At 39.8% G+C, this 27,861-nt stretch overlaps 1 long non-coding RNA gene across 1 annotated transcript; it reads right to left on the bottom strand.

Annotated features, from left to right (window-relative positions):
- Positions 1-164: 164 nt before the first annotated feature.
- LOC146503605 (uncharacterized) lies at positions 165-25,891 on the bottom strand. Its single transcript, XR_014877869.1, has 3 exons — positions 13,010-25,891; positions 6,293-11,886; positions 165-5,501 (listed from the first exon to the last, which is right to left on the bottom strand). It is a non-coding gene; the product is annotated as an uncharacterized LOC146503605 (long non-coding RNA).
- Positions 25,892-27,861: the final 1,970 nt, after the last annotated feature.

Genomic DNA, 27,861 nt, shown 5'->3' with positions numbered 1-27,861 from the left:
GCATGGCTCAAATCTTTTGTACAGTACTACTGATAATCAGTGTATCAATGGTAAACAATTTGTGATGTCGAAATTTAGTGATACTTGGAAAACCTGGATAATAACAAAACAAAAAATATGTTATAATTTTTTAACAGTCTATTCCTGTTGGAAATGCGTTTTTTTGTTTTTTGTTTTTTTTAATCTACTGTTTGTTTTTTTTGGCAGATAGTATTTTCTTTCCACACAGACAAATCCCCAGGTCAGATTAGTAATCCATCCCATCAGTGATGTAAATCAGAGGTGGGCGGACAGTCGTCTTATTGTTCCTCCTGAGGATGCACCACTGATGGGCTGCTTATTGAGCTGCAAAGTAAAAAGGGCTGACGACTGTCTCCAGTATAATTGGACAAATGCATCAATTACATCAATAGCAAATTACAACATTCGTAATTGATCCCTGGACAACTGCAGTATAGATCACTGGACTGCTCGATAGCTATACCACGATATTCATGTTGCACTGAGCATATTCAGGAACTAATTAAATCTCAGAGGAGTGGATCGATGTTTGAAGAAGCATGGGAGACATATTGATTGTACAACAGAGATCACTTATACCAGTGATTTAAAGTGCATGACAAGTTACAAAGGATTTCTTATGATTCATTTGTTAAAAGATTTTAAATTATGATTTTTAGATAGATGTCTTTTTTCAAGTATTGAGAAGTTCATGCGCAATTGACTTTGGCCCATTTGCTGTCTCACTTGCTTTTACAGCTCACACATATTGTGAAAACAAAATTTCTCTTGAATGAATATAAACTATATCCCGTCAACCATCTATTGCATCCTTATTGTACAACCTGCATTAACTACAAGATTTCATTTAGATAGTGAGCTGGTGCTAAGCACAGTGCTCAGGCATTTCAAGAGTCTTCACAGCACTTGCAAAACGAAGGTGACTATCAGCATGAGATTTCACTTGATGAATCAATACCCCAGACAGCAGGATAAATGCTAATGTCTGGATGCAAGGACACGGTATTACTGTCTGAAATGCTCAGTAGTTATGAGGGTGTGTGTGAAGCTCTGGTTAAACTTCCTTTTATCATAATAAAAGTGTTTTTTGTTGCATCTAAAGAAGGACACTGAAATGACTCATCTTACTGCAGCGCATACTGTACAGCAAGCTATTCATACTTGAGAAACTATACCCAATATTAGGCTTTACTGTAAAATACATTTTGTTAACCAGAAAAACTAAATCACCTGACTTATTTTTCCCTCATGAAAGGCAGAAAGCAGTGAAGACAATAAACCAAATATTCTTCAGGATGGCTGAAAGCAAATTTTAAAAAATCGTAATGCCCTAATTTGCTGCCATTGTCAGCAACGGTTTTTTAATAACTGACAAAAAAGCAAGATAATCTAAAATATGTGGAATCTGCTTGTATACTGTTTACAGAAAGCAAATGGGAACACATTAGTGCAGCTCACAGAAATTAAATAAATTCTGTTTGTATTTTTCTTTGATTAATATTTAAGTTTATCCATCAATCCATCAATCTTGTAAAATAATTGGCAAATTAATGTATTTTAGCTGTGTTAATTTGAATTTGTTATTGGGTTGTTTTTCTCCATCATGATTAATTTAGTTATGTGAGTCTGAATAACTGAATACAAGATTAAATTAAATGGCCTAATAAAAGGATAATTTAAAGGCATTTTCACCGAAAGAACTACTGCTCACTAGATATTTTTTTGTTTCATTCTCTGGAAACCCTAGAGAGTAGGACTGGGCGATATGACCCAATTCATATCTCGATATGCTTTAGCTGGATGGCGATATACGATCTATATATCGTTATTTTTTAAAGCCATAAAGTAAGAACAAAAAGAGAACTGTGTCCCAAATCTCACATAGGCACTTTTACATACAGTGTAGATGTACAAGAAAAAAAACACTCAGAAATAAATTATCAGCATTTATTAAATAATAATGCTCCATAAATAAAATAAAACAATGTTGTTTTGTGCATAACAAAAAGCTCACAATTGTGCAGTCAAAATGTAAACTAAAAGACGCTGAGCATAATAACAAAGACAGACAGATTTCACAGCTGCTCTGTTCTACTGCGTGACTGGCAGCCGGGAGTTTGAAATCCTCTTTGTAACCATGTCTCTTAACAGGTGCCATTTGTGGTCCTTAAACACACACAATACGGTAATATTACATTGAAGCACAGTACGTATCACTCCGCGAGGCTCCTCGGTAGCCGTAATGCTCCAACAATCCATCAAGCAGTGCAGCTTCTAGCTTACCAAAGTCGTACCAAAACCTTTTTTGAAAGGTTTCTGAGCGCTGTGTACCACATAAAATCGGTTCGCGTTCAGTAAGCACAACCAGAATTCATACATAAGGCACAATGTCGATTTTTGAGAAAATGAAAGGATTTCAGGCGTCAACGCGTTAGCCCGGTTAGCTCGTTAGCTCGTTAACGCTGTCCAGTCCCACTCACAGGCGATCCGCGGTAACTCGTTAACAGAGATTTGCCCCGTTGATGCAGTTATGGCGTTAAAGTCACGCTGACAGCACTAAAATAGTAATCTCCAAATGCTTTCTTTTTACTGACCATCTCCTCTTTGATAGCTGCCGTGTCGGTCCTGTCGCTGCCTGCAGGTGAAGCGATGGGGGAGGGGGAGTTGTGTTCAGTCAGTGAAGGAGAGAGGCGAGGCAGCGTAGACACAAAAGTGGACGAAAGAGAGGAAAACTTGCGGCTCCACAAGTATAATTATAACATAGACTATATTGATATAAACAATATTGTCATATCTCCTATAAAAATATATCGATATATTTAAAAACTCGATATATCGCCCAGCCCTACTAGAGAGGGATGTACAGGGAAAATCAAAGCAGATCATTACAATGAGAGGTGGTTTCAAGCAGATTCTGAAATGCTCTGCTAATGCTAATCTGGCACCAACAACATTGTTCTGTTCAAAGTCACTTAGACTGCCTTTCTTCCCCATTCTGATGCTTAGGTTAAACTTCAGCAGGTGATCCTAACCATGTCTACGTGGATTGAGTTGCTGCCATGTGAGTGTCTGACTAGATATTTTCATTAATGAGCAGTTGAGCAGGTTTATGCTGGGCTTACACTGTGCGATTTTTTCAGTCGCGCGATTCAGCTCCTGCTCAAACTGTACGATTGACTTGCAGGGGTTAGAAGTTCGTAGGTCACGATGCAGGGTCTCACACTATACGGCCCGATGCTCTGATGTGACCCGAGTGCTCACGCGTCCATAAAATGAAGGTTATAACAGAAATTCTGTCGCTCGCTCTCCCTTTCTGTCTTTCACTCACACAGACACGCACACCACCGCCATCAACTTTGCTAAATTGCTAATGAAAAACATTGATCAGGCAGCTGTGATTGAGCAGCAATGTAGATCCAACTATTTTCACAGTTGTTGTGGTCGTGATAATTTTGTGAGGCCACATCAAAAAGGCCCTGATAAGCTTGCCATAGTTCTACAAGTTGTGCCTCCATCGCTTGTGTCCAGATCACACGCTGCACTGCCGTGCCGCGCCCTCTTTTTCGCTGACATTTGTGTTTGCGCGTGCACAGTGTGAGAAACTGCGGCGACACCCTCACGACGGTCGCGAGGATTTCAAACACCAAGCGATTGATGATCGGGAGCTGGTCGTGAGGTGATAATCGCTTCTCGTTACCCCACGTATACTACACGACGCACGACGCACGATGAAGGCCAAAACGACTCAAAAATCGGCTCAAAATGGGCCAAAGATCGCACAGTGTAAGCCCAGCATTACACGTGTCCAGTGAGCATATATTTTATATCAGAATGGTTACAGGTTTAGATAACAAATAAAGTGTCAGCTAAATGGTCATAATCACTTTGTTTAGTAATCATAACAATAAAAAATGTGAAAATGTGTTATACTCGTATATTGCTTTGCAAGTGGATACTACCAATTATCTTATAGTGAATCAATCAGTTTTACATTATGTTAAAAGTAAGCTTCCAGTTGGCAACACAGTCCCAACAAAACATTTATGTGAATAATGTGATTTCTAAAAAGAGAGAGCAGCGTCTGCCAGTTTTTAACATTTCTCACATAACTTTTTATTTATATTTTTTATAGATTAGCTCATGTGTAGAATAAATAGAGAAAATACATTTTCAACTTTTATTGTGTCTTATAAGACTCACTTGTCTAATACTGTCACTTATGTTTTATTAGATAAATAGAATAACTCGCGAGTAATATATATAAAGCATCAACTATCAAAGAAAATGGGAACAATTTGTAGTTGGCTCTATTTCTTTTCTTTATAAGCATACAAATATGGGCTAGTCAAAAAGTCTCATTCTATTACCACATATTAAACAAATAGTTTGCCTTTTCCGAGTGTGGGTGGGTGTGTGTGTGGTGGTGGTGGTGGTGTGGGGGGGGGGGGGGGGGCATGATAGTTCATAGAAAAAGGTTAAAATGCATTTGCAGCTGAAATATTGGTTGTGTCATTTAAAACTGGCCTTCTCTTCTATTCTCCTCTCTGTCGATGACCTTTTTCTACTGTCCACGTCTCAGCGCCAGAGAAGAGAGAATTTTGGCCACACTCCATCTCTTCCCAAATGAGGCCAACTGAGGAAGTGAATCACTGTGTTTTTCCCCTAGTCATAGGAAACAGCTGTCATGCCCTCGTCTGGGCTGCCTTAATGCCAGAACCGGCTGGGAGAGTCAGCAGGGAGGAGAGAGCTCCCACTCCATATCCGCTCACACTAAACCCATCACCTGTGAATTCAACTTGCCATGCCTCCCAGCTACACTCAAAGCACAGGGATAAAAACAAAGAACCAGCTATGCTACAGCAGAGTAGCTCTCTGGCACTGCTGCAGTATTTCAGAGTACTGGTTCTAATTAACTTAGCATCACTTTTATATGTCCTTGGATGATTTTAAATGTCATTCAAGCAAATGTTGAAGGTTATGGTTGCAGGTGAATGATCTGATATGATTAAATGCTGCCAGTCAAACTATTCATATAAATGCAAAGACAGGAGGGGCGGATGATATTGAAGTAATATCAGGGAGGGAATGAAATGCTTCAAAATAAAAAATGAGAAGTTGAAAGGGGAGGTTTCCATACAAACCTTTAGCATGTGTTTCATTAGCAGAATGTGACCTTATCTCCCAGGACCAAACCTTATCTCTCACAGATACCACCAGCATGCATAATAGGAGTAGGCCCTTTGTGCCAAATGCTGCAGGGCAGAGCCCACATTGCTCTCTTGGTACAGACTTACCCTCCTTTTTCTCTTTCAAGCCACAGCTGTACACACATGCATACAGACACTCAGGGATGCAGAAAAGCACACACAGAAAGACACTCACCTCCCCTGTGTTCATCACCTTCTTCATGTTGCTTCCCCCCACCCAGAAGCTGCCTTTGTATGAGTCAGGAGGTGATGTCCAAGATTATAACCGGACTCCTGCACCAGAGACGCAATAAGGTTTTATTTTACTAGGAACCAATAACAGATAACAGCCAAATCTCTCTGTCACTCATGAAAATGTATGCATGTACCCAACCTGCTTTGATAGTTTTGATTAGAAGAAAAGGAGCGTGCACATGCGTGCGTGTACATGTCCCTGAGCTCAGTCTCTGTATGTACAGTATGTGTGTGAGCGCACATGTGTATGTGTGCAGAATTCACGATGAGCATCTGTGCACAGCTCAGAGACGAGTGCAGGCTACCTGCTCCATATTCATGCGTTTCCCCATATGTGACCCAGCTCTGTAAACAAAGAATATTAAACACGGATACTCAGAGGCAGCCTAATGAACACATACACATATTACTCACAGTGTAATGAATCGATAGAACTTCCTCTTTCATCAAATATTTATTGTAGTAATATTCCTGAGCCCTTCAAACTGAAACAACAGTGCTGTTTGGAGTTTAACAGCAGACATTTGTGGCCTCAGAGCTAGGCTAAAAACAGCAACTCGTTACATGAAAAATATAAATCTTCACCTTAATTAAATCCATCACTCATCCCCAGCCAGATGGTCAAATCACTACAAAAGTAACACTTAGACAAAGTACCTTTTAACATTTGTTATAAAGAGTTTTCCAATATTATTTAAATATAGATACTGTAGATATTGCCTATAAAACCTGCTTCCCATAACGGATAAAATAGAGTGTCATCATCTCCAAATCGCCTGTGACAAAAGCATACAGTGTCAGTAATCTTTAGAGCATGTTTAAAGAGTCACCTTCTGACTTCTGTGTACTGGAGTCGAGGACATCAGCAGAGCATGACGGCATTGTGGGATAACCACTGCTGCAAAGGCTGTGAAGTAATAGAAAAGCGTGTTGGCCCCCTGAGACACTCGGTCTCTTTTTCTGGCGCTGAAGCAAACCAGCTGACAGGTTCTTATAGCTGACTGAAAACCTCTTGAAACTCTGAAACCTGAAACACCTTGAAAAAAAAAATGACAGATCACAGCTGTGTCAGACTCCACGCCTCTCATCACCCATCTGCTGGAACAGGTTTTTCAAAGCTCTCCACTCGGATTTGGTTCCTCAATGCAAAGTCCACCAAACATATTCTAGTTCGTTTATTTGAGCCTCAATTGTATAAATCACTTCTGAAAAGCTAGACTTGACCATCTATGAGCTCCTACCCTCATCTTATTTTTTATTAATTACGCTTCTATTAATTAATTAAACATTTTGCACGTAAACAAAGTGCAGTGGTGCCCACTTGTTTTGTCTCAGCAGGAGGACAAATAGCTATTGGGCTCCCTCTATTGGCCTTTACGCATCCTTTTTATGCATCCATCTGCATTCTGTCCAGCAGCAGGTTCAGAGGCGATACATGTTTGAGCTCCCTGTAAGGAAACCCTGGGAAGTTGTTTTCATATCTGTATCTCACGTAGATGTGGCCTAACCTACACATTACTACTCTATTACTGAATTTAAAATTTAATCCCTGAAATTTAAAGTGAGTTTTAAAAAAAAAGTGGTAGTCATGGTTTCCTAGAGCTCTATATAAACAATAAAAGACCCAAATGCATTAATTATGCAGTCATTTTCTGTGAAACAAACACAGAAAAAAATTAGTAGACACAGTTAATTAAATAAAGTTGTTCAGAAATTGTGCTGGACAAAGGAAATCGGGCTAAAAAGCTGTCACTTTACAAGCATCAGTTAAACTGCTTATATGATTTATATACCTCAAAGCCATGCAAGGTGTGACCTTGTCAGTCTTATAAATTGATGTTTGGTTGACTGGAGCAGCTCTTTGCACTGGCCTGAAAACACATGCACTGCATTTGGCTGATTATTATTGCTTGAACAACCACATGCACTGACCACAGCGTCTGAGTCTAATTAGATAACACTATATTCCCCGCAATGTCCCAAGCCATTATTGCTGCAAAGGAGCCAACTTCTGAAACCAACTCTCATTGTAATGAATTATTCATAGACTAAAGCAGCAAAGCCCCAATCATCCATCTACATCAGGGGAAAATACATAAACAAAATCACTCACATAAAGTCAGCTTTAAGTCTTAGTTTGGGCATTTAGTGTGTAGCCACAGGATATTTATTATTCCAGCTTCGAAGAGGTTGTGGAGTAACTGATATGGATTTAGCCAATTTACCTGGGGCTCGAGTAACTTAATTTATTTTCTGGACAAGTGCAGGAATCGTAACAAAGTGGCAGCATTGAATGGGGCTCTTATTGGATGTCACTTATAAAATCTGTCAAGGCAGAAAGATTGCTTAATTGCTGCATCAGCATATTCTAACTTTCTAAGTAGGAAAGCGAAGGAGAGGTTCACCTAATAATAACACTTTATGAAATTATTCTTGTGCTGCATGTCCAGCCTACGGACGCCATGAGAGAGACACATGATTATTTTTCTCATTCTCTGTCTTTGACCCCAGATACATCCCCATGAAGCAAAACGTGAAGCAAAAGTGTGGTTACCAGTCCCCACTCTCTCAAGCTGTCACTTCACATAAGATTATTTGTGTTCCCCAAAGACCCAAAGGAAAAATTCAAGCGGCTCCTTTGCAAGTTGATACAAAATCTATGGAGTCCAGATTATGAGTAGACTGGACATCAAGCTGAGTATTTGATATTTATGACTGGTTATGTGGTCTTTCTCAATCCAGGACTGAAATATCTTTTTTCTCTCTATCGCTCAAGTACAAGCAATGCCTGCATGAGTGAACTGATCCTTTGTGCCTACATATGCAGAGCCGACTATCTGACTGCTCTGTCAATAGCAGACTCGCTGCACTGAAGGTGTCACCAACATTTCAGATAGGACATGTTTTACCCCTCGACATCCGTCCTCTGTAATATTTATTAAAAAAAATGTCTATGTGGGAGGAAATCATGAGAAAGGAGGCAAGAAATAAATTGCTGTCTGAAAGGTTACATTTAGCATGAGGAGCTAGACGGAGAAAGACATGCAGACTGCAAACTCTGAAAATGGATATGACACATTTGTAACCAAATAAGAAAATAATAATATCCATACTGGTGCACAACCTTTCATGCTTTCTCGCAGTAGCTCACATATTTGCAAAGGATTTACTAGAGCAGTGTACTGATCATTGTAAGCCAACATTTTCAAGGTGTGAACTTTTTTAAAATTAGAAAATGCAGCATTTTTTTCCATGTGGTAATGAAGACATCTTATTTTGAAAAACAAGAAATCAGTTTATCATTGTATATGTCAAATATTTAAAAAACAACTTGTAAAAATGTCATATTAAAACACATACGCCTGAATTATCTTATTATGCATCAGAGATAGTGTTAGCTGTGAGTTAATTATTTTACTATACTCTGAGCACTGAGCAAAGCTCCTTGGGAACCTTTTGCTCAACTAGCCTCATTTATAATCAGCTCAAACCTGGCTCATTTATCTGCTGAAATTATTCAATGGTGCATGCCTCATTAATACAAAAAAAGGAGGAAAAAAAGCAGCACACCACTCAACTTTCCAGCACTACTGTTCTGTGTCTTATCCTGCCAAGCAGTTCATTTTATTACCAATGGTAGCAATGTCTGGGCTAGTTGCCGCCATTTGGTCTATATGCAGCTACATTGTTTTACTTGTTTACAGGTTGTATGATCAATAAGAACAAAATGCTCACCAAAAACAAAAAAGGAAATTATGTGCAGCCTTATAGCTGAACTAGACAGAAATCAATGACAGGGCTAAAACAAAAATGTGCAGTGTTCCTCCTGCAGCTCTCTTCTTTCCAATCCATGCACACACCTAAAAATAGTTCATACTGAGATCTGGTTTCACGCAAGATTTCAAACTGCTCGCCCAGGTTACTTACAAATCGCACCAGATCTCTTACTTCCTGAATGAACCTCTTTACTCCAAACAAATTGGGCATTTAAATATCATTAAAAATTTTGACAAAGATGGCACACGTAAACATAAATAGAGCTTCTAAATGAACATCTTTATGATTATGGAGAAAACAACTTCAAACTTACATGGGTCTGCATGAAAAAGTTATTGCCCCCTAAACCTAACTGGTTGGGCCACCCTTAGAAGCAACAACTGCAATCAAGCATTTGTGATAACTGGTAATGAGTATTTATAGCAGTATTTTTACAGCCCACTCATCTTTGCAGAATTGCTGTAAAGATGAGTTGCTTTTTAGGTCATGCCACAGCATCTCAATTGGATTGATGGGAGTACTTTGACTGGGACACTCCAAAGTCTTCATTTTGTTTTTCTTAAACCATTTGGAGGTGGACTTGCTGATGTTGTGGATTATTGGCCTGCAGCAGAACCCACGTGCGCTTCAGTTTGAGGTCATGAACAGATTCCTTGAGGATGCTTTGGTAGACAGCAGAATTCCTGGTTCCATTTACCACAGCAAGTCTTCAAGGTCCTGAGGCAGCAAAACAGCCCCAGACCATCACCATATTTACTGTTGGTGTGAATTTCCTTTTCTGAAATGCTGTGTTACTTTTACACCAGATGTAATGGGACGCACACCTTTCAAAGAGTTCAACTTTTGTCTTGTTAGTCCAGAGTATTTTCCCAGAAAGTCTTCGTGATTGTCAAGATATTTTCTGGCAAAACTGAGACGAACATTTGAGTTCCCTTTGCTCAGCAGTGGTTTATGTCTTGGAAGTCTGCATTGCAGGCCATTTTTGCCCAGTCTCTTTCTTATGGTAGAGTCATGAACACTGACTTTCCCTGAGGCAAGTGGGGCCTTTTTTAAATTCTTTGGCTGTTGTTCTGGGGTCTTTTGTGATCTCTCGGATGAGTTGTCACTGAGCTCTTGAGGTAATTTTGGTCTGCCAGCCTCGCCTGGTGAAGTTCACCATTGTTCAATGTTTTCAACATTTGTGAATAATACCTCTCAATGTGGTTCACTGGAGTCCCACAGCTTTAGAAATGGTTTTATAACTTTTTCTAGACTGAGACACTTACTTTGTTTCTCATTTGTGAATTTCTGAATTGAGTTGAACATGAGTTAGTTACATATAAACAAAATTATAAAATATACATAAGGAGGTATGTCCCGAGGAATAGGATGCAGGGTTTTAATCGTTTTGCAGTTTTCATTAGTTTTTATTTTTATTTAGTTTTGACATTCAGATTACCATTTGTTTGCTAGTTTCGTTTAGTTTTTATTTTTTTTGAAAATCCTTAGTTTCAGTTTATTTTTGATTAGAATAGAATAGAATAGAATAATCCTTTAATTGTCCCACAAGGCGAAATTTGGTTGTAACAGCAGCCAAAAAGACACATATACAAACAAACAGTACACAGAACAGAAACATACACAATTTTTCTTACATATTTACATTTACTATATATAGAATGTACTGTACAGTTATTTAATTAAATAAAAATAACTACAGAGGTCGGAGCTGCTGATACTGGCTGCCAGCTCGGAGCGGTGCCGGAAGCTAAATAGTTTCAGTTATAGTTTTAGTCGTGTTTGCAATAATTAAGTGTAACAAAATCCCAGTTTCATCATATCAGTCATGCTCTTCTGCTTATCATTGGGTATGTTGCTATTCCAGCTACCATACCCTGCACCCTGGAAAGGTCGCCAGTCTGTCGCAGGGCTAACACACAGAGACAGACAACTCACATTCCCACCTATGGGGATCCTATGGGTTCTTTAAAAAAATAAAAAAATGAGGGCAGATGAACAACCATTGATACCAGGCAACTATAAAAGATATATCTTGGCCCCAATGACACTATTAACTCTTGCAGCACCAGGTGTTCATAATTTTAGTTCAAGTGAATTGCTAAACTTTTTGAAGGCAATTGACTCACACAGTTCTGTAGATATCCCAGTCTCAATAAACATATTCACGCTTCCTCTCGCTTGTGATGTTCCTGCGAATTGACCAACCAGCAGCCATCGGGTCGCTGTAGGAAGCACTGCATTAATGTTTTTTGTGGAGTTGTCTCGGGATGCATCACGCTGCCTTGCCTGGGGTTAGCTTCTGTTTCTGGGGATGAGGGTTGGGCATGCTCCCTTACCTTCTCAAGGTAAGCTAGGTTAGCCTTCTTGTGCGAGCTTTTCAAGTGCACTTTAAGGTTTGTGGGATTTGTTTCCCTTTAGAAATGTCCCGCATAATTTGTCTCTTTCCACTACAACACACTTGCTTTATCTAAAACACAGTTATATTCAAAGTAATCCGAAATTGGACTCTGGCGATTTCTCCCGACTTTTGCTGACGTGATTCTGCGTGGGACGGAGCAGCGACACAGACGACTCGACTAACGTACCACCTGCTGGCATAATGAGACACAGCAAGAAAGAAACCTGGAAGCTACACTTCATTTTCACCCTAGACTATTGACCCTGTGCACGAGAAAATGCTAACTTCCTGGTTTGAGACCGGATGTGGGGTTGTACATTTCCGGTAGCTTTACTTTGCGGTCAATCGCTACTGCGAAGATATACTCCAAAATTGATGTCCAAAACTCGAAAACGGAACGATCACGTTAAGTTACAAAGAGGAGAAGGTGGGAACACTCACCACTGTTGTGTCATAAAAATCTAATGATCAATTTTGACGTTTAAAGAGTTTAGATCGATCAGTTGTTTACATCATTAAACACAAGCAGAACTGCATCACCCCATGCAGAAGACACATCGTCCACATTCAGAAGCACATCTCTGTATAGTGACTGGTCTTATGATTTAAACAGGCAAATGTTCAGCATTCAAACTACAGGTGAACAATAGTCAAACCAGATGTTTTCCCCGTTATGTCGATATCAGCTAGTCAAGTACACACCTACACAGCATGTTAACAAACCGTGAAAAAAAGCCACACAAAAAATTAATGATTGCTGGTAACGGTTTCTATACATTAGTATTTACGAAGGGTATGTTGTGACTTACCCTCAAAATTACAGCGGTCCCTCGCTATAATGCGGTTCACCTTTCACCTCGCTGTTTCGCAGATTTTTTAGTGCAAGTTTGCATGCTTTTTTACGTCCTGCGTCCTGATCGCTGCAGACGATCTCCTCCGTCTCTCCTGTACAGTACAGAATCGCTGCATCTATCGCTAGCAGTGTGACTCTGAAGTGCAGTGCTGTATGTCCACGATGTACACGAAACGTTTTGCACCTTCAAAAAATAAAATTGGCTACTTGATTTCACCTATCGCTGGTTATTTTTAGAACATAACACCCGCATAAACGAGGGACAGCTGAGAAATATAACATTTGAATCCATTTTCTCTTTTCCCCTGAGGCGTGGGGGAAAAATATCGACAAGTCGATGAACATCATTTACAGATATATTGGGTAAATGCCCGAGACATCTATAGAAATGTAAATCGCCGCTTTATTTATTTATTTGCTTAACTTGTTTTGGACCGTAAACAGGGCGCGAATAGGACACCGGAAACAAAGCTCCCCACAGGAGTTTCCGCACCGGAAGTAGCATATGCTAACGTGCACATAGTCAATTGTATGACACACACACATCAATGAAAACTAAACACATTTTCGCTATAAATTCAGTTAATTTTAGTTTTGTGAACACTCATTACAGTTTTAGTTAGTTTTCCTTTTTTTGCAAAGTCTTGTTTTTATTTTTATTTTCGTTAACGAAAATGTTTTTTCACTTCTAGTTTTCGTTATTTCGTTAGTTTTCATTAACGATAATAACCTTGATAGAATGTGAAATTAGACAGAAGAGCAGCCACTGCTTGATTGACCACTGTCAGACTAAACCTTTTATGCTGCTGTTGTTGGTAACAAAGTCCTCTCTTTTAATATTCTTAATGCGCTTCTAACAAACATCTCAGTGCTTTACTTCTGTGTAAAAGGTATAATGTCAGAGTTCCTTGTGAAGAAAGTATTTTGAATTCAGGTTTGAATTTATTTATTTATTTTTCAAAGTTGAATTTTGACACAATTTTTAGAACAGCTGACAAGTGCACTGGTTCCCCAGCCATCATTGTAAAAAAACTGTTATATGTAAGAAGCATAGCAAAGGTAGAAAGCTTTCGACTTCTTAGAACTGCTTGGGTTTATGCATAATCTATAATACTCACCTGATCGTGCCTGAAAAGACCTGTGATCAGCCAAAGTCTCCCATTACTGATTCGATTTTATCCACCTAAAAGAAGGTGCAGGAGTCTAGTTCACTCTCAGACCACTTAAATTATAATATACTAAAAGGTCATTATATATTTTGTGTGTTTCCTACCCCAGCTTTAGGTCTATAAAGTGATAAAATAACTCATCTAATTTAGTCTGAATGCCAGGAAGAATGCCAGGATAGAATAGACAACTGTGTCCAACTTATCGGTCTGACCTTTCCTGCCAGGATGAGGAGTGCCTTTTAAAAGAAATGGAGAGGCAGGAGCTGATGGAGCAATGTCTTTAATGAGGTATGCTGGGGCTGTTGTCTCACCATTTAATTAGACAATTATGCACCCTCCTACGGAAGAGGGAGCATTCAGGGTCACAGGGGAGGGGTAGGCGATGCCACAATGCCACCCTGTCACATACAAAACTAAGGAGGCTAAATCACAGGTTAGTCCCTCTGGGGCAAGCACAGACCTTGCTCCCCTTTTGGGAGCCATTATAGGCGCATCCTATTTAAATTCAGTCCAACTGTCTTCGTCAGTATTCATTCTGTTTTTGATTAGGCAGGTAATTACCATTCCACGAAGACACTGTCACCAGCGTCAACATTGCTATAGTCTGATGGTATTAAAGGACCTTTCATCAACGTTTTAACTCTACAGCCATCATTAATGACAAGAAACCTGTATCTTAAAGGACGACCGCTCAGCCATTTCCAAAGAAAGATTTTTGCAAGTAGGATATTTGTAGCTGCTGTGAGTTTTCATTCCACCAGTGCCTCATTTTGCACCAGAGAATTATAATTACAGATTCACTACCATCTGGTCTCCATGCTTGTCACTGCCCATTCTTCAGCATTGCCAAAGCAGGCTCCAGTTTTCATCCATGGTGAATTGCTTTAACCTTATGTCTGTTGTCCCAATGGATGTGTCAGTACACCACACGCTCAGGCGCGCAAAACCAAAAGTGCATGGTAGGTTTAAGACACACAAGTGAGGTTAAGGTTTAGGTGGCAGAGATCCACATCTAGAGGCCATAACTCACACAGATGAATGGTTGGAAATTTCTGCTGCTGATGAGACAAAATTCATTTTGGTGATGTATGGAGTGCTTTTTGGAGCGATATTATTTGAACATAAGTCAGCAAAACTGAAAGCAGCACGGGTTCGTTCATTTCTTTGTTCTCTACAGACAAGGTGAGAGCAGAGATCAGGTGATCATCGGTAATGCTCAGCTGCATTACAACAGTGATATACTGAAAGGAGGGGTTTCACATCTTTTGAAATGAAAGCAAAAAGATTGAAAAACATATTTTTTTCAGCTGCTGTGAAGTGCAGGTGAAGTTTAGCCTATAAAAAGCTGGACTCTGTCCACATTTTAAAAATATTCCTACTGGTACGTCTAAATCCCACTGAATTGTTTGTTTAAGTTGAAGAAAAACAAAACTCTTTACGTGGAGTTATGTTCTACACCATTTCTTGGCCAAGAGCAGCAACTCCCTGAAGCCTCAATAAGGGCTGTTTGAACAAACCTTAGCTTGATATTTTTCCATTTCCAGTCTGTCTGCTAAGCTTACCATTTGCTGGCTGCAGCTTTGTACTCAGCAGACAGATGTGAGTGTGAATCTATTTTCATTCAGGTCGCATATGTGCATGTCTTACTAAAAACTTTTACTCTGAGGACTTCATAGCAGTTTGAAACTAATTATACTGCATGCCATCACTTTGATAACTACAAAGATAGCGTTACAGAGATAAAAAAATCACAGGAAGAGAGTTTAGAGTCATTATGCACATAAGTGCAAAGTCAATGTGGGAATCTGTTGCATCTTCATATACTTTCTTGCAATGTGTAGTTTCACAGCTGCAGCTTCCCAGCTGACCATAAATCATCATCAACCTCCAATTGTCTCTGCACATATATTCATAAGCAATTCAGCAAATGAGCAGCATTTCCCAGGAAAGTGGTCACCCTGCAGAGAGGCTGACTGAACATCATTTCTCACTGCTACGAGTGTAGTTAGAGAATAACAGAGGAAGGAAAAAAACACGCACTCACTCTGCGATGACTGGAAGCTGCTCTTTAAGACAATATATCCATCATTACCACTGGTTCAGCCTCAAGAAGACTGATGTATAATCTCACTGTGGCCTATCCACAAGTGAGCAGCGACTGCCTGCACGGCTAGGCTCTTCTGAGTTAAAACACATGCCACTGTAGGGAATTTGCTCTATGTGCCACAGCATGAGCCAACTCGCACTGTAGACACATATTTAGATAGAAACAGAGCTGTTGGTGTCAGCTAAAGTATTATTGGTGGCAAAATATACGAGACTGCAAATCAGTGCACCCACACACCAGCCTTCCATTTCCATTACTACAACAGCAAACAGTGATCAATAATAATCAAATCAGGAAAATGCTTTAACTGTAAAAGGTGGTGATTAATTTTGAAGGTGGTTCTTGCCAATTGTTCCTTTTGTCTAGAGGCAGTAATATTGTTTTATGCTTAACCTTCTAACCTAAATGTTTGCTAAACAGTTGAAATCAACACAATTAACACAATTCTAAAAGGCAGACTTCAACCATATAGGTGAAACCTCAGCTGAAAGAATAATACAATCTCTTAAGTCTGAAGAAGAGAAGCTTTTAATGTCCCTTAATCCTTCACCTGTTGTGAGGACTGGATGCAGCATTCATGTGTGTGTCAGTCTTTCTGGCTGTAAAAACTGTCCTCGGCTGGGTGGCTGGCAGATAGATAGATAGATAGATAGATAGATAGATAGATAGATAGATAGATAGATCCCAGGTAGTTGCACAATATGGTGCTTCATAAGGGTTAGTCGGTTTCCCTGATTTCTAATTGAGATTTAAAACATGTGAGGAGAGTAGCAGGTGACCACCCTTCAGTGAATATTTCATTAAAGGTAAAAAAAAAAAACATCAAATCTTTTTTTATAGTTAACAGTGTTAGCTGACATATACCATTACCTTTAATTAAACATTGAAATAAATGTATTTTATTCTGATGTTACTGATTTTTGGGGTTTCTCTGTATTATTGTAGGTTCTTTACCGAACAATATAAAGAGCCGTGAGGCAACTGAGACAATGTTTGTTGTGAAAATATCTTAAATTCACTTCACTGCAAATAACACCAATTTCTGATGCAAATCCCCAGATGGGAAAATGAAACTCAGCGGAAGCAACCAGGTGTGAGGGTTGTAAACAGGTACAATAGACACTCGGGGAGGGGGGGGGGGGGGTGTCTCCCTTCCTATACAGGAAGAGAAAAAATTCCAATCAACACCAAACCACTCTTCCATGACAGCATCCCCTGGGATTTGGTCACTATTAAGTTCCCAAAGGATAGAAACTGACTGTAGACATGAAAACCTCCTATTAGATGTTGTTTTTATGGCACGTTTTTGTTATATGTCTTTTCACTTGTATTATTATTGTATTATTTATGTTCAAGTGAATTACTTTGCTGCATTTTTGTCGTTATTTTCTAACATGAATTGGAAAATTGGAACAGTAAAGTGAAGTGGAAGTTCAGAAGGTGAAACATCATTTCCCATTAGGTTTGGCTGTGTTATAAAAGGCTCTTCTGGTGACAGATTTGCAATAATTCAAACAAGATTCAGCTGGAGCGTGATAACACATTATGGCAATGTCTTCCACAGTTTTTACATGTTCACCATGGGGTGCATACGTGTTCCAGGACAGACTGCACCAAATGACATAGTTATTTGTCATCCATAAAATAACAGAATGCACTAGCTTCACATTTCAACCTGTTATCGACAGGTGTGAACCTTGGCATTTGACTAGAATTTTAAATAGAGTTATGTGGGTGTTGATCATCACCCAGTGTAAAGTTTAACATGCCAAGAGCTTTATGGGGGATAGAAAATGTTCATTTTTTTTGGATGAGCTTTAAAGGAGCTATTTCTTCTTAAAAAAAAAAAAAGAAGAAGAAGAACAAGAAGAAGAGTGCAGGGCCATTTAATATGTGCACCCACTCTGTAAACACAGTTCAAGGGTTTCCTCTATAAATACCCAGTTCTATGTCAGTTAAAACGGGGGGGTTACAACAGAGCCAAGTTTTTTCCCAGGTTGGCATTGGTGTCAGTTCAATAGGGGAGTCTATTTAGAATCACATATATTTAAACTAGTTTCCTCTGACGTACAATGCAAAGATTCATGTCCCACAGGCTTTGTGTTGGATATTTCCTGTAATTTTATCATTTGCTATGTTATTCAGAGCATTTATATGAGATACACACGTACCATTCACCTGCAGTTCATTCTGCTGCAGGATAAAACTAAATATTATGGATCCCAATGTGCTCGAATTAATCATGAATGAAAGCAGGAGTCCACTGGATGGCTGTGCAGAAATTAATAATCAATATTGAAGCCAAACCTTTTGTTGCGAGCAAAATGTGGCACTCATGAATATCAATAAAAGGCAGACATGATAAAAACACTAATTTGTTTATCTCTCAGTGGTGCACTGCAATAAAAAGGCCTTTCATAATAATTCATGAGGGGTTCTGTCTAATCCATTTTGAGCAAAATACCATATGGCTCTGTGTGCACACATTTGGAGGGCAGGAAGGCCTGTGTTTCTGTGTCAGACTCGATGGATTTGAGTCAATTTCTTCTCTGCTCACGGCTCAAGGTCACGGTTCTCTGTGACTCTGCACGGCCTCGCGATTCTTGCTGCACACTGTGTTCTCACTGAAGGCCGTGCTGTCTCAGCTTTCTGTCCCACAATCTGCAAATGCTGCCCTTGCTCTCCTGACCTCCCAGAGCTCAACCTGTCAACCCACACACCCTCATAACCCGTGCACCGTGGAGGGAGCTGAGATGGAGAAGATAAAAAAAAATGGAAAAAAAGCAGAGAAAGATTCCGAAAAAAGAGACAAAGGCAGGGAATGGGCTGTGGAGCAAAAGACAGAAAACAATTTTGAGCGGTAAGAATAGAAAAAGCCAAAGTGCTCAAGATCAAAAGGCCTCTTCCTCTAATTTGCACCGTATTCATCACCTCAGAGGGCAGACACTCTCATACCGCTTTCCATTCACTTCCTCACCCTTGGCTGCAGGTCAGAGAAAAAGGCAATTTCCCCCGAGCCTGTGTACAAGCTTCTCCATTCCTCATGGATAAACTCGACTTTTGAAATGCGTAATAGTGAGGGCATTCATCACCAAGCCAGGTCTCCCTCGTCCTCCACCTCCTCCTCATTCTCCTCTGCAGGAAAAGCTGGAAGAAGCAGACATGTCTGATTAATAACTTTCTCCTTGTGCAGTTAAAGACTGCTCGGCAGGGCCGCTGTCAGTCAAGAGGGGCAGTGTTGGGCATACTGCCCACCTAATTCGCTTACTGAGCACTGGGCAGCATGCCCGTCTACTGAAGACGCAGAGCAGGCTGTCCCAGGCTGTCAGACTTTTATCTGGAAGATCCACCATGCTGGGCCTGCCAATGAAGACACCAGGAGTCTGTTGCAAATCCACTCTGAACACTCCCACTCATCTTCAGCTGGGAAAGAGAAGAAATTAGGGCAAATAAAAGTCAACAGAGCCAGGCAATACAGGCCTGGGTTTTCAAACAGATGTCTGTGCATAAGGACACAGTAACATTTATGAAGGAAAATTGCCAAAAGGTGAGCGCTGTTTCACTTTATTTTCCTGTTAATAAAAGAAAATATGCTGTTAAAATTACTCAGTAGCATTCCTGTCAAAGTGGCAAAAAAAGCAAAACACAGACATGTATGTGTGAACATGCATGCAACCATTCTTCTCCCCTATTGCATCAAATTTCCATCTCTTGCTCACATGCCGTACTCCTCCCTTAAACATCACTTCCACTTCAGAGAGGCAGAAGAGTGAGAGAGAGCTGGAAGTAGATGGATGATGATTATTCAGACACACTCTCTTCTCTTTCACCTCTCTCCATTGATCCCATCCCATCAGAGAGGCTATAAATATTAATAAGTAGGCTTTGTTTTAGCAACCTGTGTGAAGATCAGAGCACAGAACAATGGAAGTATCTGGACATGTTTTTTTCTTTTTTTTTTCAGACAGGCAGTCAACCTGCAGAGAGTCCATGGGGGAGGGGAGCCTGAGGGGAGCCCAGCCCAGCGCCTCAGGCTCAGTGTGTTCATGTCAAGGTCGGCTCAAGGGGAGCTGATAATGTGGAAGACCGGAGTCCTCTTTAAAATTAGCCTTTACACAGGCTGATCCAAACATGCCAACAAAACACGTGTAATAGATACAAAACATTTATGGACAGTAGTTTTGTCAGATTTGTAAGTATTTTTCAGAAAACTACAAAAGCATTTCTAACACTGACAAAGAGGTTTTATTTTTTCCTGCACAGGAGAAAAGCCAAAGACAAATTACCTGCTGTGGATTTAGACTTTTTTTTTTTTCTGTTTAACATTTTATTATTTGTTTTGGGGGGGGGTTGGCTTCTTGTTTTTGTAATCAAATACAAAATATATTTTGGTTTATCAAAGGTTCAGAAAACAGAAACATTTCCAGAATTTCTTTAAAAAGGTAACACAACTTGTAGCGTTTGCAACAATCTTTAGTTTAATCTTTAGTATGTAAAAGTCCCCGGACTCCCACCCACTAAACCAGCGGCCCCCAAGCCCCGGACCGGTACTGGTCCGTGAGTCGTTTGGTATCAGGCCGCGAGAGTTGAGGCTGGGATGTGAAATCTATAGTTTTCAGGTTTTTTATCATTGACTTGGTTTCCCTGGGTCTTTTCCCGTGTTGTAGTCGCGTGTCTTATTTTGAAAGAAATATTTATGTGTTCCCATAGCGACCAGAGAGCATTAAGGGGCAGAGAGGAGGATGTTGCTCTCAATGTTGTTGGACAAAGTCACTGTAACCTCACCCAGTTTTTTTTACCCTGCATTTTGACGTGTCAGCACAAGCATCAGCATCGAGATCCTGACTTTGAATCCATCGGACAGCTGGGGGGGCCTTTCTGTGAGGAGTTTGCATGTTCTCCCCATGTGTACGCAGCTCCTCTCTGGGTGCTCTGGTTTGCTAAGTTAACTGGTTATTCTAAATTGGCCATAGGTGTAAATGTGAGTGTGAAATGTTGTCTGTCTTTCTGTGTTGGCCCTGCAATAGACTGGCCACCTGTCCAGGGTATACACTGCCTCTTTCCCTATGACAGCTAGGACCCTGAATTGGATAAGTGCAAAAAAAATCAATGGCTGGATGAATGTTAGCATTTTAAGCCAGAAGTTACCTTATATGGATAAAAGGTTAGAGTGCTATGGATACAACATGCAGACCTGTATATTGGCTAATTAGTGGCAAGTCACATTTTAATGAAGCAATATGATTTGTTTCAGCACAAACTCCTATACCACACAGCAGGCTATAATATTAGTCATGCACTCCATTAAGCAGTGGATGAGCAGTGTTGGGGAGTAACAGAATACATGTACCGCTGTTACGTATTTAAAATACAAAATATGAGTAACTGTATTCCGTTACAGTTACCGTTAAAAAGGGAGAAAAAGGAGAGTGGAAAAGTACGACTTGTCACGGAGCAGAAACGGGAGCTGGAAGGATGTAAATATAATAATAACCACTGCAGCCAAGAAGAGTGCCTGACAAGCCCAGTTGTAAGTAACCTATTAAGACTCGACTGTACACTGTGTTCGTGTTTTCCTCTGAAACAACAAGTTCCGCTGGAGCAGCGTTTCAACGCCTCTCTCTGTCTCTCGCTAGCAAAGTTGACCCAGACAACAAAGTAAAGCTAGTTTTCGGCTACGAGCCTGTATTAGCCAGAGGTCCCTTTACTTTACCCTTACTGGTTCAGAACCGCAGACCTGTTTTATATACGCGGAATAGTTTTCTATATGAGATCGCTGCAAAAAGTGCAGCCTTACCTAATGTCCACCCTACTGTTACTCATTTTATATTAAGATTTAAAAATCTAGTTGCTATTGGTATGGCGAGTAACCTTCAGTAATAGTAATAAATCACCCAGCAATAGTGCATTCATGTAGTTGTAAAAAAGCATGATAATATATTAAGTAATCCAAAGTATTCAGAATACGTTACTCTCATTGAGTAATGTAACGGAATACGTTACAAAATACATTTCGGGGCATGTATTCTGTAATCTGTAGTGGAATACATTTTAAAAGTAACCTTCCCAACACTGTGGATGAGGTCTATCAGACTCCAGCTCCAGCTCCTTATGTACGGACACCTGTCAGTTACCCTCACTCAATTATCCAGGCGGATAATCTATAAAAAAAAAATTACCCCACACAGAATTATTATGAGGGGGGGAACTATTCATAAAGGCAAAAGCCAGGACTCACTTCCTGAAAACCTAAGAAAAAAGAAAGGCATCGGAAAAGTGTTAGATTGCCATGGAAACCCGATCTAATTTCAGATAAACTAATCAATGTCCAATATTTAAAAAATGTCAATTAAATTAAGGACATCCACTCAAAGATATAAATTAAAGATTTAAATACATTACATCTAACTTGACATACAGCAATGCCTATTATGTGCATCATTACTGCATCGTGAGATATTTATGAAGCTATAGTGTTGAGTCCTTACATAATCTTGTATTTTCTCAGACATTTTTAACACTTTTCTTTTGTGGTTTTAAAAAAAAATACACTGAATGATGCTTTGCAGTACTGGAAGCCAGATTTCATTCCTGTTTACCAGTGTCAGACTGCTTATGCTGTTTAACAGCTACTAAAAGAGTTTAGCAGCATTGTCACTTCACTGATTCATTTATTTATCTGGAACATTTAACTCAGTGGGTGTTTTTTATTATGTGATTTCTGCATTCGTATGAGTCCATTTTATTTTCCTTCCTAATAGCGACCCAGATAAACACCACTAATAATAATAAAAATATGTTAACAAATATATTTCATTGTGAATAAATCAGAAGTGAAACATTATTGCTAGCTATAAGTGAAAAAATACGATTTTATTTGGAATGGGTGAAGTGACCCTTTAAACCAATTAAAGAGAAAACATAAAGAGGTTAAATATAAGCCTAGTTGGGTCTGACGCGCCCTCCTCCACGGCATCATTTAGTGTCTTAAAACAGTATGTGTTTGTGTTTTATGTGACCTCCATTTTCTCATCCTGACCTCGCTAAGCTTGCAAGCGTGTGAGGTCAGGGTGCCCCTCCACATGGTTAAACGTTTTAATGTTGTACCTGACATCTTTGTGTTTACAAACTAGAGTCATCCCTCTCACGGGGAAGACAGTGATGGAGGACCTAGCCAGCGAAGGTTAGAAAAAAAAATCCTAAAAATGAAGCCGAGACAGTGGCTTTACCCAGAACAAAGAGAGGGGGAGAAAGGAGGAGGCACACTAGATCCCTCTGGTTAATGGGAGCGCATGATTTACAGCAGATGTTGGCCAACTCCTGTTCAATCTAGAAACAATACGTGTGACATGGGGTTCATTTCTAGATGGGAAACGAATCGATGACACAGAATGGCGTGGACTTTATGACAACCTGGGTTGGCCAGGCTGTGGGGGTGTGACAGATGCAAGTCATCCAAAACGATTCACAGCACGCATGTGACACCTGGAAGAAAAGTGAAGCAGAAGGCTGCGTTCAATACAGCCACAATCTGTCTCTCATGGATTACCATTAGACTGAAGTATAGGAATTCACAACCTGGAATTTCCATTTTTTTTCTTTAACCACACTAAAAAATGGAAATATTTCCTGGGAAAATTAAATATAATCAACTAAGTCTTTAAAAAAAAATGCATAGGGTCATTTAGAATAGGAGTAATCAAATGACATCTAGCTATGGTCATGTCCAGTTAACACGAAAACATAACCAGACAGCAATGCCAAAAATCAAACATCATATTTTGTGTTTGCTAACATAATTTGAGATGCACAGAAGAATAAAATAAATCAGGAGGGGAAACTTTATATCAACACATCAATACAGTTTTGGTTTACGTTGCACAAGCTCAAATACTATATACCATTCATAGCTAATGACTGTAGGTGTGGTGAATGGCTATGGATAATTAATGGATCTTGATCATCCTGCACCACTTATTGGATAAGCAGCTGAAAACTTTATCGAACAGATTGTTTAGTTTTGCTTCAGTAAGCACAGACATAGAGTCTTTTCCACTTCATATCATAATTGCTGCATTAATTTTAGATTCCGTATTGATTTATTGAATTACTTGTTCATGTTTATGACTGCAGTAACACAGGGATTTCCCAGCATTTGGAGTCAGAATCATCTGAATCAGAATACTTTAATAATCCCTAAGGAAATTATGTTTGTATGAACACTTCTTGTTCTGCTGCTGCTGCTGATTTCTTGCTGTTTTTTATGCTTCCAGCTGATGACAGGCATGACTAGAGCTATTGTGTGTTCAGGACATAACTTGGCACAAATGTTCACTTTGGCCCAAGAATGAGCTGAATGAATGAAATAATTATGACAAAAGATTAGATTATAGGAATAAAGGTACAAATTAGAAAAGGTTAATTTATTTTTTTTTTTGATACAACAGAATAACTATATAGCTTTGACATTAAACCATCAGATCCTCTGCGACTTGAATGTGAAGTAAAACTGAAGGCGAGTTAATGCTCTTTAAATGGGGTTGTGTGCTTTTGTGCAGCAGTGTCTTCTGGGGAGTTTTATTCTGTGTTTCAAAGCTGCTTATCAGTTGCAACAGCTGACGAAAGATTGCATTAGTCCTAATTCTCGGCCTTTTCTTAGGTGGGATCAATTTCAATTCGAAGGCTCCCCAGTAAACCTTCTTCTTCTTTTTAAAGTCTATTCACTGGTTGCTATAGGGAACCCAATGAAGGTCAAAAATCTGATTTTGTAAGGATCGCAAAAGTCTAAACCATCACTGGAATAAATTCATAATTGTAGAGACCCTTCTTTTACTTATGCAAGCTTTTAAATCACAAAGAGAGTGGTTGACTTGAAAGTTAGAAAAGGGAAAAGAAAAAAGGAGTCCTGTGGTTTGATGAATTCAGCCTCTTATATTGAACAAAATTTGTTTTAATGTATTAAATCATCGGTATGCCTCATATAATGAAAGACGATTAATTCACATCTTAGAAATGAAATGCACTGCTGTGATTTTATACTATATTAAAAAAAAATGTGCAACACAATAGCAGAAGGAGGAAATAATCAAGGCTCATTAGAGCCTGCGATGTTTTAAGAGAGGAGGAAACTGAAGGCTTAAATCAACAGATGAAATTAAAAACAGTGGGGCGTTCTGTTGACGGTGAACCTGCCCAATTGCTTGAGAAGTTTTGTGGCATGTACCCTGCAGGGCAGCGACATCTTGGCAACAAAAGTTTGATTTTAGAGGAGCACAGGTCTCGGGGAATCACCAGCCAGCAAACAAAGAAAGAAATCAAGAGCGCCATGTTGTCATCTATTGTTCAAGTGACAACAGGAGCCCAGGCCAAAAGGAGACTGGCTATGCAGCGGGGTATCTGACAGTATGAGCGTTTTTCCTCTGCTATCTCTTAAAGCCTTATTGAGAGAACCAGCAAGGTGTTTGCATGCATTTCATTTGTTGTGAGTCGCCTGAGAGTCTCCAGTCTGACCTGTGAGCAGGTTTTTCTGCAGCCAGCTTTGCGATGTTGTCGCCTGCCTGCGACAGTGCAGAGCCAAACGTTGCCCGTGTCACGCTCCGATAGCTCAATTTAAATGGAAATTGGATGAACTGCTTGGAAGTGATCCAGCCATCCAGAACAATTAACCCATATTACCGGCAGGCCTTGAAGGAGTAATTTGACTTTGAATGAGAATGGTGAGGATGGCCTGTGGTTTTTAACACAACTGCAAACAAAATAGCCCACAGAAAAGATGACGTTGTCAGCTTTTGGTAACGAAACCAGTGTTTATGTCAAACATAAATCCTATTTGGGCATTTAAAGTGATGCCGCAATACATTGTTCAAGCTTCATTTTCACTCCTCACTCCGGAGAGTTCACATCCTTAGCTGCTGAAGCCACTAAGACTGTGTTGTATTAAAGCTGCAATTAAATATTATTCAGCACTATTATTCAGTTCTGATTATTCAGAACTGAAGAAGCCTCTCGGATGAGAGGTGAAACGTCTTCAAGTAGCTTAAAGAAGTCCAGACGCTTTTCTTTGCAAGCTTCTTTGACTACGATGACCTGGATGACTGAGAACCTTCACAGACATTCAGCACTAGAAGCTCACCAGCTACCAGAGCTCTCAATGACTAGACCTTCTCTATACTAGATGTATTAGTTGATCTCCTCTATATACTAAAAAAATGTAAGTAGCTGGACCCTATAACCTTTAGAAAAAGATGGATGCTTTTAATTGAGAGTATTTTGTTCTATGATGAAATAAAAATTGAGTGTTATTAAATTATTGTTGGCTCTTTCAAAGAATCAACTAAGATTTATATAGCTTGCTACAGTATGTGTAAGCATTACATGTGCATCTACCTTTAAAAGGTCAAGCAATCAGAAAATCAGTAAATATATTTAAACATGGAACATCCAATCAGTACTTTTAGATGCATAGATTAAGAGAGAAGGTTAATACATAGAGGCTAGAGACCGCCATACCCTAATCCTACCTCGTCTGGTTGAGAGACTAAAGTGTCACCCTTACTTTATTGGGGTGGCAGCAGATAACTAAGAGGTTGCCATCTCACAACCCGGCCAAATAAAACTCAAACTGTCTGTGAGACGAGATACCACTAGGAGCGAGCGAGAAAAGATGATTTTTATGGTCTGAGTGGACCCGACCTTTCAACTCTACTAGGAGGAGAAAATAGAGTTGCTCTTAGAAGAAGAAGAAATCTTTCTGCACAAATAATGCTGTACATAAAAACTAAAGCACATCTCCTACTTTATCACTTTTATATCCTCATCTTGCCACACGTGGAAAGAAAACATTCATTTTCAATCTGCTAAATTTGGGCCTGCATGACCTTTTCCTTTTTCATTACATTGCATATTTATAAAGCGTGGTCAGATTGCCTCCAGATTACCAAAAAAAAAAAAAAAAAGAAAAATTTTAAATGTGAGCAACGACCATCTGCAGACTGGAAACTAATGTAACATTAGCAACATGTCATTTGTGTAGGCTGACTTTCAGACCATTTGGCATTGATTGGATAATAGCTGTCACGCTAACGCTGTAATTACAGCCAGTGTGGTGAAATCCTCGGATTTAAGAGTAAACGCACAGCCACAGTAAACAGAAGACTTGGCTGGGGGAATAATTTTCACACAAAGCACATTTCTGTTTTATAGACAAGTATTTAAAAGTAGAGAGTTACTATGCCCCCCAGTGGTGCTCACTAAAAGAAGTTGGGGGGGGGGGGGGGGAAGCAAAGGGAGGAGAGAAGAATGGTTAAAGCAGCTGAAATCATGGTACTTTGTATGCAGGGGACTGAAGCGTGCTGGACTTTTGAGTCAGTCAGGTAATGGGTGAAATTGTGTCTGCTGCACAGCTTATAAATCGCAGTGCTGGCAGTATTTATCTATGTCTCAGACAATCCTGCTGGGAGATGGGAACGGTGAAATGAGAATCAACAGCCTACTTCTCCTCCCCTCAGCTCCTATCAGGTCATTTCACCCCCACAACCCTCTTCTTGAAAGCAACGTGTGAAGAGAAACTGATAAATATAAAGCAAGCTGGGAGCCGCCTGCATCTGCCCTCTGCCTTTTCGCCACAATTCCTCAGGTCATTTTAATGTATTTTGTCCACTTCTGCAGGGAACCTGACTAAACCGCCTCTCTTACCTAAAATTCCTTGTAAAGTATTAGCTACGATGAAGTATTTATCCCTGTCTACCACTGCCATCATGTCTGGCCTAATATTGCATTTTCCCTCAAACTTTGCATATTTCATCTCCCAAATCAGAGGGTTTTGCACTTAGACGATACCCACTCTGCTTTGTAATAAAACACGCATCTGGACCATTTCTAGCTTCCCATCCAAAACAATTGCCCTTTGGCTTTGTCTCTAATAGTCACACACAGTTAGAGAAAGATGCAATGAAAGGGACAGACGTGGGCATGAGAAAAAGGGTGGAGGCAGAGGAGAGGACAGGAACGCAGGGAGGCAACAATAACACGCAATTTCAGGCCTTGTTGTAATTCCTCTCTCATCTCAGTCCCAAGTGACGAGCAGCGAAGCCGCC

The sequence above is a fragment of the Neolamprologus multifasciatus genome, chromosome 14 (genome assembly GCF_963576455.1).
Source record: "Neolamprologus multifasciatus chromosome 14, fNeoMul1.2, whole genome shotgun sequence".
NCBI classification, from domain to species: Eukaryota; Metazoa; Chordata; class Actinopteri; order Cichliformes; family Cichlidae; genus Neolamprologus; species Neolamprologus multifasciatus.
The sequence above is the reverse complement of the archived record's forward strand: the minus strand, read 5'-3'. Positions and strand labels throughout refer to the sequence as shown.